This window comes from Cavia porcellus, unplaced genomic scaffold (assembly GCF_034190915.1).
Source record: "Cavia porcellus strain 051 isolate PalLab524CR breed Dunkin Hartley unplaced genomic scaffold, mCavPor4.1 scaffold_7, whole genome shotgun sequence".
Taxonomy (NCBI): Eukaryota; Metazoa; Chordata; class Mammalia; order Rodentia; family Caviidae; genus Cavia; species Cavia porcellus.
The window spans coordinates 48,958,317-48,966,293 of record NW_026947490.1 but is presented as its reverse complement, the minus strand read 5'-3'; the positions used below and the strand labels follow the sequence as shown (position 1 = coordinate 48,966,293).

Genomic DNA, 7,977 nt, shown 5'->3' with positions numbered 1-7,977 from the left:
TCCGCCTTTATGCGTCATGGCTACCAATCCCAGAGTTTCAATGGGTCGCGAAGTCCACACCAGGTAACTGTAGCGCCACCTATATTTCTACACTGAAAAATGTTACACTGTCCTATCCCTACTGCCCCGAAGACTTCCTCCGGACAAACCTGCGTTGCCAGCTTGCCCCAAAGCAAGATGGCTGCCAATCTCCATTCTCTCCTCCCAATATGAAGCCATCCATTCTCCGTTTAATGCCGCTGCCAGGCTGCCCTGACTTAGTATGGCTACTCTGGCTCACGCCTCGCTATGGTCTCGAAGCCGCCGCTAACCGGCCAGGTTCCGGGAGGCGCTGTGCAGGATGCAGCCACCCCCGCCCCCCTTCCCCTCCCCCACGCCCGCGGCGGCGGTGGCGGCGGCCGGAGCCCGGATGCGGCGCCGTGAGACGGGACGGGAAGGCGGCGCGGATGGATCCAACATGGCGGCGCCGAGCCTGAGCCAAGAGTGAGGCGGCGGGGCGGCGAGGCAGTGGGGCGGTGGGGCAGCTAGGGTGGGGAGGGGGAGTCGAGCGGGACGGGGCGGGGCCGGGTGGGGCCGCAAAGGGCTCGGGGAAGGAAAGTAGAGGGGGAGGCGTTGGCGACGTCCAGCCTGAGAACCTCCGGAGAGGGAGGTGACGGGACGCTGCGAGGTGGGGGAGGGGCGCGGCCGAGGGGGGCGTGCAGGGGCGGTGGCAACCGTAGCAGAGGGCAGGGGTCGCGGAGCTGGGTGGGGGCGTGGGGAGGGGCGTCAACAAGGGCCGGGCCGAAGCAGGCCTGGGACATTAGAGAGGCGGAGGTGGGGAGTGGGGTTGGAACCGGCCGGATGGGAGCGGCTGGGAACGGGAGGGAGAGACCGAGGGTTCCCGGGGAAGGGGCTTGTGGCATGTGGTTGGAGGGAGGGCTGGACTCAGAGCTTGTGTGAGGGGGTAGGAGAAGGTGAGAACTGGACTTAAGGCGTTTTGTGGAGGGAGGTTTTGAAAGTGTTAAATTGCAAGTAGGAGGGGGAAGGGCCTAGACGAGAATTTGGGTGGAAAAGAAGAGAACGAAGGTTTAGGGACTGGAGAGAGTGTCGGTGTGACGAGCCAATGGAGAAAGTGAGAGACGGGGAGGAAAGTTTGGGAAGAAGGGGAATGGGTTGAGAGGACAGTGGAGCTACACGGGTGATAAGAGATTCGGGGGTTTCCCTCCCCCCTGTGGCAAGGGAGAGAGCCGAGTTAAGCAGCATCACTTGCAGCCAATTCTAATTGCCAGGCCCTTAGCTTTTAATAGGGTGGGAAGGGCAGAAGGGAATGGTCATGTGGGTTTGGAGAATTGGGGTTGAATGAGGGTTCAACTGGATTTGCTTTCCAAAAGGCCCTCTAGCTTACTGCTCCCTTGTTTTCCTGGTTACAAAAAGAAGGGAAAATGGGGAAGCTGGTGTGGAGTGTGGAGAAGTAAAAGAGTTTTATAGCTTTTAGTAATTAGCAGTGCAAGACTGGGGAAACAGATGCAGCTGTATTGGACCCTTGCATGCTGAGAAGTCTGAGAAGAAAACAGAAAAGACAAGATTGGCATCTGAGCAGGCTAATTCAGAGAACTGTTCTCAGACATTTTTTTTTTTTCCTGTTTAAGTGCTAGGAGAGAGAGGGTCAATATACATATATAGAAAATGTCTCCTGCTGAAACGTGGATGTGTGAGTGGATGCAGCCCCAGTGGGTATTTTGTTCTCCTTGTGTGCTAGTTAGAGGAGAAAGGGCAAAGACAGTTTGAAGGATAGTTCTAGTGTGATAAGTGATGGGAAGAAAGTGCTGTCTTTAACTGTAACCACTTTCTTCGCAGTTCTCGCTAAAGATGGAAGTCAACACTAATATTGTAACAAAATAGAAGGAGAAAAGAATTGAGAAGGAAGGTGAGAAAGTTACCAGAGGGTAATGGGTTTTCCTGGAAGCTGTCAAATTTGAGAACTTTCTCACCCTGAGACACTGGGACTGGAAATTCTTAGAGCTGGTATTATTTTGCCAATTGACTAATAGGGAGTTAGAGAAGCTTGAAGGTTTTGGTGTGAGTCAAGTCTTCATCTTGGAGTGGGGTCATTTTGATTGAAATAGCTTTAGAATTCTTTGAATTTTTGCGACTGAAATTGACTAACACTGTCAGAATAAAACTCCAAGTTTGACTCCCTACCCCATTTGTTTTTGTTTTTCTGCTGGCTTTGAAACTTGTGCTAGGAAGAGACCTGGGAAATTAAGTTTCTTCCAGAGGTAAGTCTAGAACTTTTTATTGTTTTTATAACAATGGAACAGAATGAAAATGGCATGAGCTATGCATTGGGGTAGATGACAAGGAAAATGAGATTTCACACACCTGAGTGCATTAAGATCTGTTGCACTCACTCCTCAGGTACCTGGAGATAGATAGGAGGGAAAAAAGGGGAAGCTGGGTGGCTTAGGATAAACCTCAAGTTTTAGTTCTTGTATTTTTGGTCTGCACTGCAAGAAACACTTTAACATATGGAAAGCTGTGGTAGTGCACTGTCTGCTAAATCTTGCTCTTACAGTGTTGCTGGGGTACTTTCAGCACAAGAGGGCTTTCCACTAGCTTTCTCTCCCAACTCTTCAGAGTTCCTGGATTCTTCTTTTGAAAACATACTTTGTAAACTCAGACTTCCAGATACTGGGTTATATTTCCCTAGTCTCATCAGCAAGAAACCTTTATCTGCTCTTAACTGTGGCTGGAATTTCTCTTACTCTTTTTTTCCTCCTGTGTAGTTTTCACTTGTTTCAAGAGATTACTTTTTTCACTTCTTCAATAGGACTTTCCTCTCACAACCTCTGCTTAAGTCAAGTATCTATAGTTTTCCTAAACCTACAGATACCATTCTTTTGGAGAAGAAACTAGTTTGCCATTTTCTTTTTGGTACTGGGGATCGGACTCATGACCTTGTGCTTGCCAGGCAGGCGCTTATACCACTGAGTTAAATCCCCAGCCCTTGATTGACATTTTTATTTCAAGACAGTACTCTTTTTTATTTCTTCCACATGTCTTTCCTCAGGGCTTCTGAGAAAGAGTGCTTCAGAAAGTTCAGGTATCATCCCTGGATGGGCCGAAACTAGACTGATTGGCCATGGAAACAATAGAGATTGGCCCATTAGGAGGGAGTCCTGTAAATACATGTAGATTGTCAATTGACCCTGGGCTGGCTTGGACTTTCCAAAAGAAAAACAAATAGTCGGGCATGGTGGCACATGCCTGTACTTCCAGCACTTAGAAGGCTGAAGCAGGAAGATCAAAAGTTCCAGGCTAGGGGCTGGGGATTTAGCTCAGCAGCATAAGTGCCTGCCTTGCAAGCAGGCAGTCGTGAGTTTGATCCCTGGTACCGATAAAAACGAAAAAGACAAAAAAAAAAAAAAAGTTCCAGGCCAGTCTGGGTTACTCAGGGCCAATGCTGGACTACATAGTGAGATAGTATCTCAAAAACAAACAACGACACAACAAATGTAAAACTTGTGGAAATACAATTCATATAATTAAAATTATTCTTGGGCAAATCTAGTGAGGGCATCATGTTAGTATCTCAAATAGAGCCAGAAAAGCCAGTAGTTAAGACATTGTTTACTGGAGTTTGACTCTTAGTCTGTAACCATGTTTCAGATGCCCAGTTAGAGATGTTTACAACACTCCTTTTATAGAACATTCTCCTCACCACTCTGATGCCTTTCAACTAGAATATCTATATTTTAGACTGAACCCCCTTACTTCACTGTCACAGAAAGCTGAGTATATTTTGGTTTATGAAGAGGTTGGTCATGCTCTTTTAATCCTGAAGATAGATTTTTAGCACCCTCATCTTAGTTGTTTGAGTGAGTTAACTCACAATCCTAGATGATAATTAAGTGGGAGAGCTGCCTATTAGCCTGTGTGTTAGCCTCCTGACATTTCTCCCAAGGACATGGCCTTGGGAGAGTTACTTTTGCTGTGTTTTGCCTCATTGACTGAGGTAGTGTAAGTCTGATCAGTGACCTAACAAGGAGGGGTTTGCTTCTGGCAAATTTTAGTACTTTAGAAATGGCCTTGAAGCTTAAGAGCAGGATCTTTTGCGTCTGTCTTGAAGAGGATGGCATTTCTCTGATTGTCACACAACTTCAGATTGAACTAGGTCAAAGTAGACCTTCCTGAACTGGGCAGAAGAGAGTGTAGCCCTACCACCTGCTCTTCATGTGAATGGCAACAACTGGTGAGGAGCCAGGGCTGAAGTAGGGTGAAGCTCCTTTGTCCTAGTTGAACTTGTTAAATGAGTTCAATGATCTTACTTCTGTTACCCTTTTTTCCTCTGGAATACTGTTTGATGGATTCGGTTTAGGAGGGGGGCTAGGATCTTCCTTCTTTAAATCTAGTGTGGAAAATGTGCATTCTTTTAGGTCTTCCTTTGCTTTACTCAGAAGGCTTCTTATCAGCATTATTGATTCTGTGAGCTAGACAATTCTGTGTAATAAGGGATTCTCTTGTGCATTATAGTGTGTTTAGCAGCAACCCTGGCCTCCTTATATGATGTTAGCAACCCCTTTCTTCTAGGCATGACAATCAAAAATTTCTCAAGACATTGTCAAGTATCCCCAGGGGCACAAATAATGCCCTTGATTGAGAACCACAGACATAGAAGCTCTGATGATTCCTAGTACATTGGATAATTTGGCATAGGATTTAGGACTTAAAGATGGCTATTTCCCCCTTCATCACTCAGAGAAAGCTACCCTTCAGGGACTGAGGCCCATTGTAGAATTGCATTCATCGATGCATATTTGAAACCACAGTTTTTCATATTTTATCTCATTTTCCAGTGGCAAAGCATGTGTGGACACTATTTCTCCATTTTCTGGGATGTACTGACATTTCAATAGGGAACTGTAGGGCCACCTACTGTTCTGATTGGTTGAATGTGAAACCTGCCCATCTGCTTTCTTTGGGAACTTCCTAATCAGCAGCTGGCCAAAGGGAACAGGTGGGATAGGGAATACAGAGAAGTTGTAAGGGCTCTGAGGAGGCTCAGTTTTCTCATAAGCAAGATGTTATTTTCCTTTAGCATCTCCATTTGTACCGAGTGACAAAGCAGGTGAAACGAGAGAGGAAGAGACAAGGAAAACCAGTCTAGTTGAAAAGCAGTTTCTTGTACTTTGAGTGGGGGGCATCTGGGCTCTAAACTGTATATGTATATGTATATGGGTTACATTTCCTTTCCACGTATCAGAACTCATGTACTAGGGTTATCACTTAAGGGGATAAATATGTCTGTGTGTTCATCTTTGGCTTACTTGCTCCTCATCTTTCTGAATCCTCATCAGTTTGGTTCTGCTGAAATAGTGTCTCATTTTATCCACCCCCCTGCTTGTTGTTGAGTATCCAACCCAGGACCTTGCATATCCTGAACATGCTTTCCTACCATTGAACTACATCCTCTATCCCCATTTTATAACTGATCTTATTGTTGAGTAAGGTGGTGTGTAAGTAGTTCTCTGTGGTATAGAGGCAGCACTGGCTATCCAGAATATGTGAATGGTAACTAAGTTACCTGCATCTGTCTTTAGTTGAATTCTTTCATTCTTGTACTTTTATATTGTATTCTTACACTTTTTAATTAGTATTGCATGTGGTGATCTCTTGGAGATTAAACTGAGCTCAACAACAGATTGTTTAACAAATACCAGTCTGCACCACTGGGCATTAGGGATATAACGATGAATTTGATTTAGTTCCTCCATGAATTTTATAGGATCAAAAAAATAATTTTAGTACATTGATATGAAGGAAATATGCACACTGTTCCATAAGAAGACTACTTTGCCCAGCCTGGGGGTGTAGTGAATGCATTTTGAAGATGGCAGCTGAGCCAACTTCGAGAACTGAGTAGGAGTTAGCCATCTGAAAAAGGGTGGTTATGGGGGTGTGGAACAGGGAAAGAAGAGGGGTATTCAAGCAAAGGCAACAGCCTAAAGAAAGGTAGAGAAGTAAACTGCTAAGCAAACTGATAATGTTAGAAAATAAAAGTTAAATGTTCAAGAATAGGATATGGGATGTGGTGGAATGTGAGGTTGGATCTTGGAAGGCCTGATATGCTGTGTATGAGTTTGGAGTGTTCAAGTTAAGGAAGGGTACTGATTCTTTTTCTTTTCTTTTTTTTTTTTTTTTTTGCATATTTGATTTCCTTGGATCTACTTGTTTTTTAGTTACAAAGTCATAAACATGTCAACCTTTAGTGGACACTTTTATTTTTGAGACAAGGTCTCACTATGTAGTTCAAGCTGGCTTTGAGCTCACTATGAAGGCAGGACAGGCCTGGCTTCTAACTCAAATTGATCTTGCCTACACCTCCCAAGTGCTGGGATTATAGGCATGCCAACCACAACCATTTTAGGGTAATGATTCTTAAAACAGTAAAGCGATTTGGTTTTTGTGCATGTTAGATAGCTAACTCAGCTAGATGTGGGGGGACAGATTTAGGTGAACTAAGATTGGTGGTAAGGAGAACTCTTAAAATAGACAGTTGAAGTAGTCCAGGTGAGAGACTGTTGGCATCGAAACTATGGCAGGGGCAGTAAAGGTGAAAAAGTGGGGGTAGATTTAAGAAGTAGAACTAGCATCAGCAGGAATTTAGCATCTGTTGGATTGTTGGAAGCTGTGATCAGAGGATGGAATAGTACTAGTGATACTGGCTGGGCAGTAATAATAAATGACTAGGGTAGGGGTTAAAGTTGTTAGATTTGTAGGCTGAAAATGGCTGGGTTATTGGCACTACCCATTTTGATAGAGGAACTTTGTAAATCAAATGCCAAATTATATAATGTGTATGAGATGTGAAGTTTTGGTGAATGTCAGTTACTTACCTGAGCAGTTAAGCATTTGAACTTGGTTAGATTGTAAGAAAATGAAGAGTTTTATAGGGATTGCATCTGAGACACAGAGGTCAAGAATGCATATATATCTGCTTCTTTTTTGTCTTTTTGAGATAGGATCTTGCTCTTCAGTTCAGGCTGGCCTTAAACTCATTTTGTAAACTAAGCTGGCCTCGAACTCACTGTGATCCTCCTACCTCTTTCTCCTGACTGCTGGGATAACGTGTGTGCTGCTATGGCCAGGGCTTATATCTTTAAAGTCTTTTTCATGACCATTTATGTAAGGTTTCTAAAGTGATGCTTGTGTGTGCACATGTGTGGTACTTACTAAGAATTGAGTGCAAAAATAGTAATGTGTGTATGCATTTTCTCATTGGATTCTGCTTTTCTCATCCCTGTTTTGTAGATGAGGGCAGAAGCTTTGAAGTTAGTGACTTGCTTAAAATTACACAGCTGTCAGGTGTGGTAGTGCATGTCTGTAATCTCAGCAGGAAGATTGCAAGTTGGAGCCCAGCTTGGTCAATTTAGCAACTTAAAGATACACTACCTTAAAAAGGCCTGGGAATGGGGCTGGGGATTTAGCTCAGCGGCATAAGCACCTGCCTTGCAAGCAGGCGGTCGTGAGTTCGATACCCGGTACCAATTAAAAAAAAAAAAGGCCTGGGAATGTAGCTCAGGATAAAGCCCCTAGGTTTAATCTCCAGTATCAGGTAAGAAAGTGTCACATTGCTACATAACTTGTTAGTGATATAACATAGCCAGAATTTAAACTAATTGTAACTGAAGATTTCTCAGCTTTCTCATTAATTTCTAAGTACATCTAATGCACCTTCTATATAACTAAAGGAGAATTCTCTATTCTGAAATCCTAGTATGGTGGTACAGCCTGTAATCCCAGCATTTAGAAGGCTGAGGCAGGAGGATCACAGGTTCAAGGCCAGCCTTGACCACATAGCAGTACCCTATATTAAAAACAAAAATAGAAAAAGAAATGAAGTACACAGGGGAGGAGAGAAGGCAGAGTTTTAAGTTTTCAGGACATAAAAACATTGTTTTGGGTAAGAGGAATAATCAAAGTACTATGTGTAGCAAC

The 7,977-nt window shown here is 44.0% G+C and overlaps 1 protein-coding gene across 8 annotated transcripts in view; it reads left to right on the top strand.

The window, feature by feature from the left end:
- Positions 1–283: 283 nt before the first annotated feature.
- Positions 284–7,977, top strand: part of Dedd (death effector domain containing) — an 11,455-nt gene continuing 3,761 nt past the window's right edge. Inside the window, exons 1-3 of one of the 8 annotated variants that reach the window (XM_003466581.5) lie at positions 285–483; positions 1,837–1,906; positions 2,226–2,258. The gene's annotated coding sequence lies outside the window, so the exon portion shown is untranslated. Of the gene's footprint in view, positions 484–650; positions 668–904; positions 954–1,836; positions 1,907–2,225; positions 2,259–7,977 lie in introns of those variants that run through there. The other 7 variants (XM_023563724.2, XM_063253546.1, XM_013149226.3 and 4 more) reach the window with 7 other exon arrangements.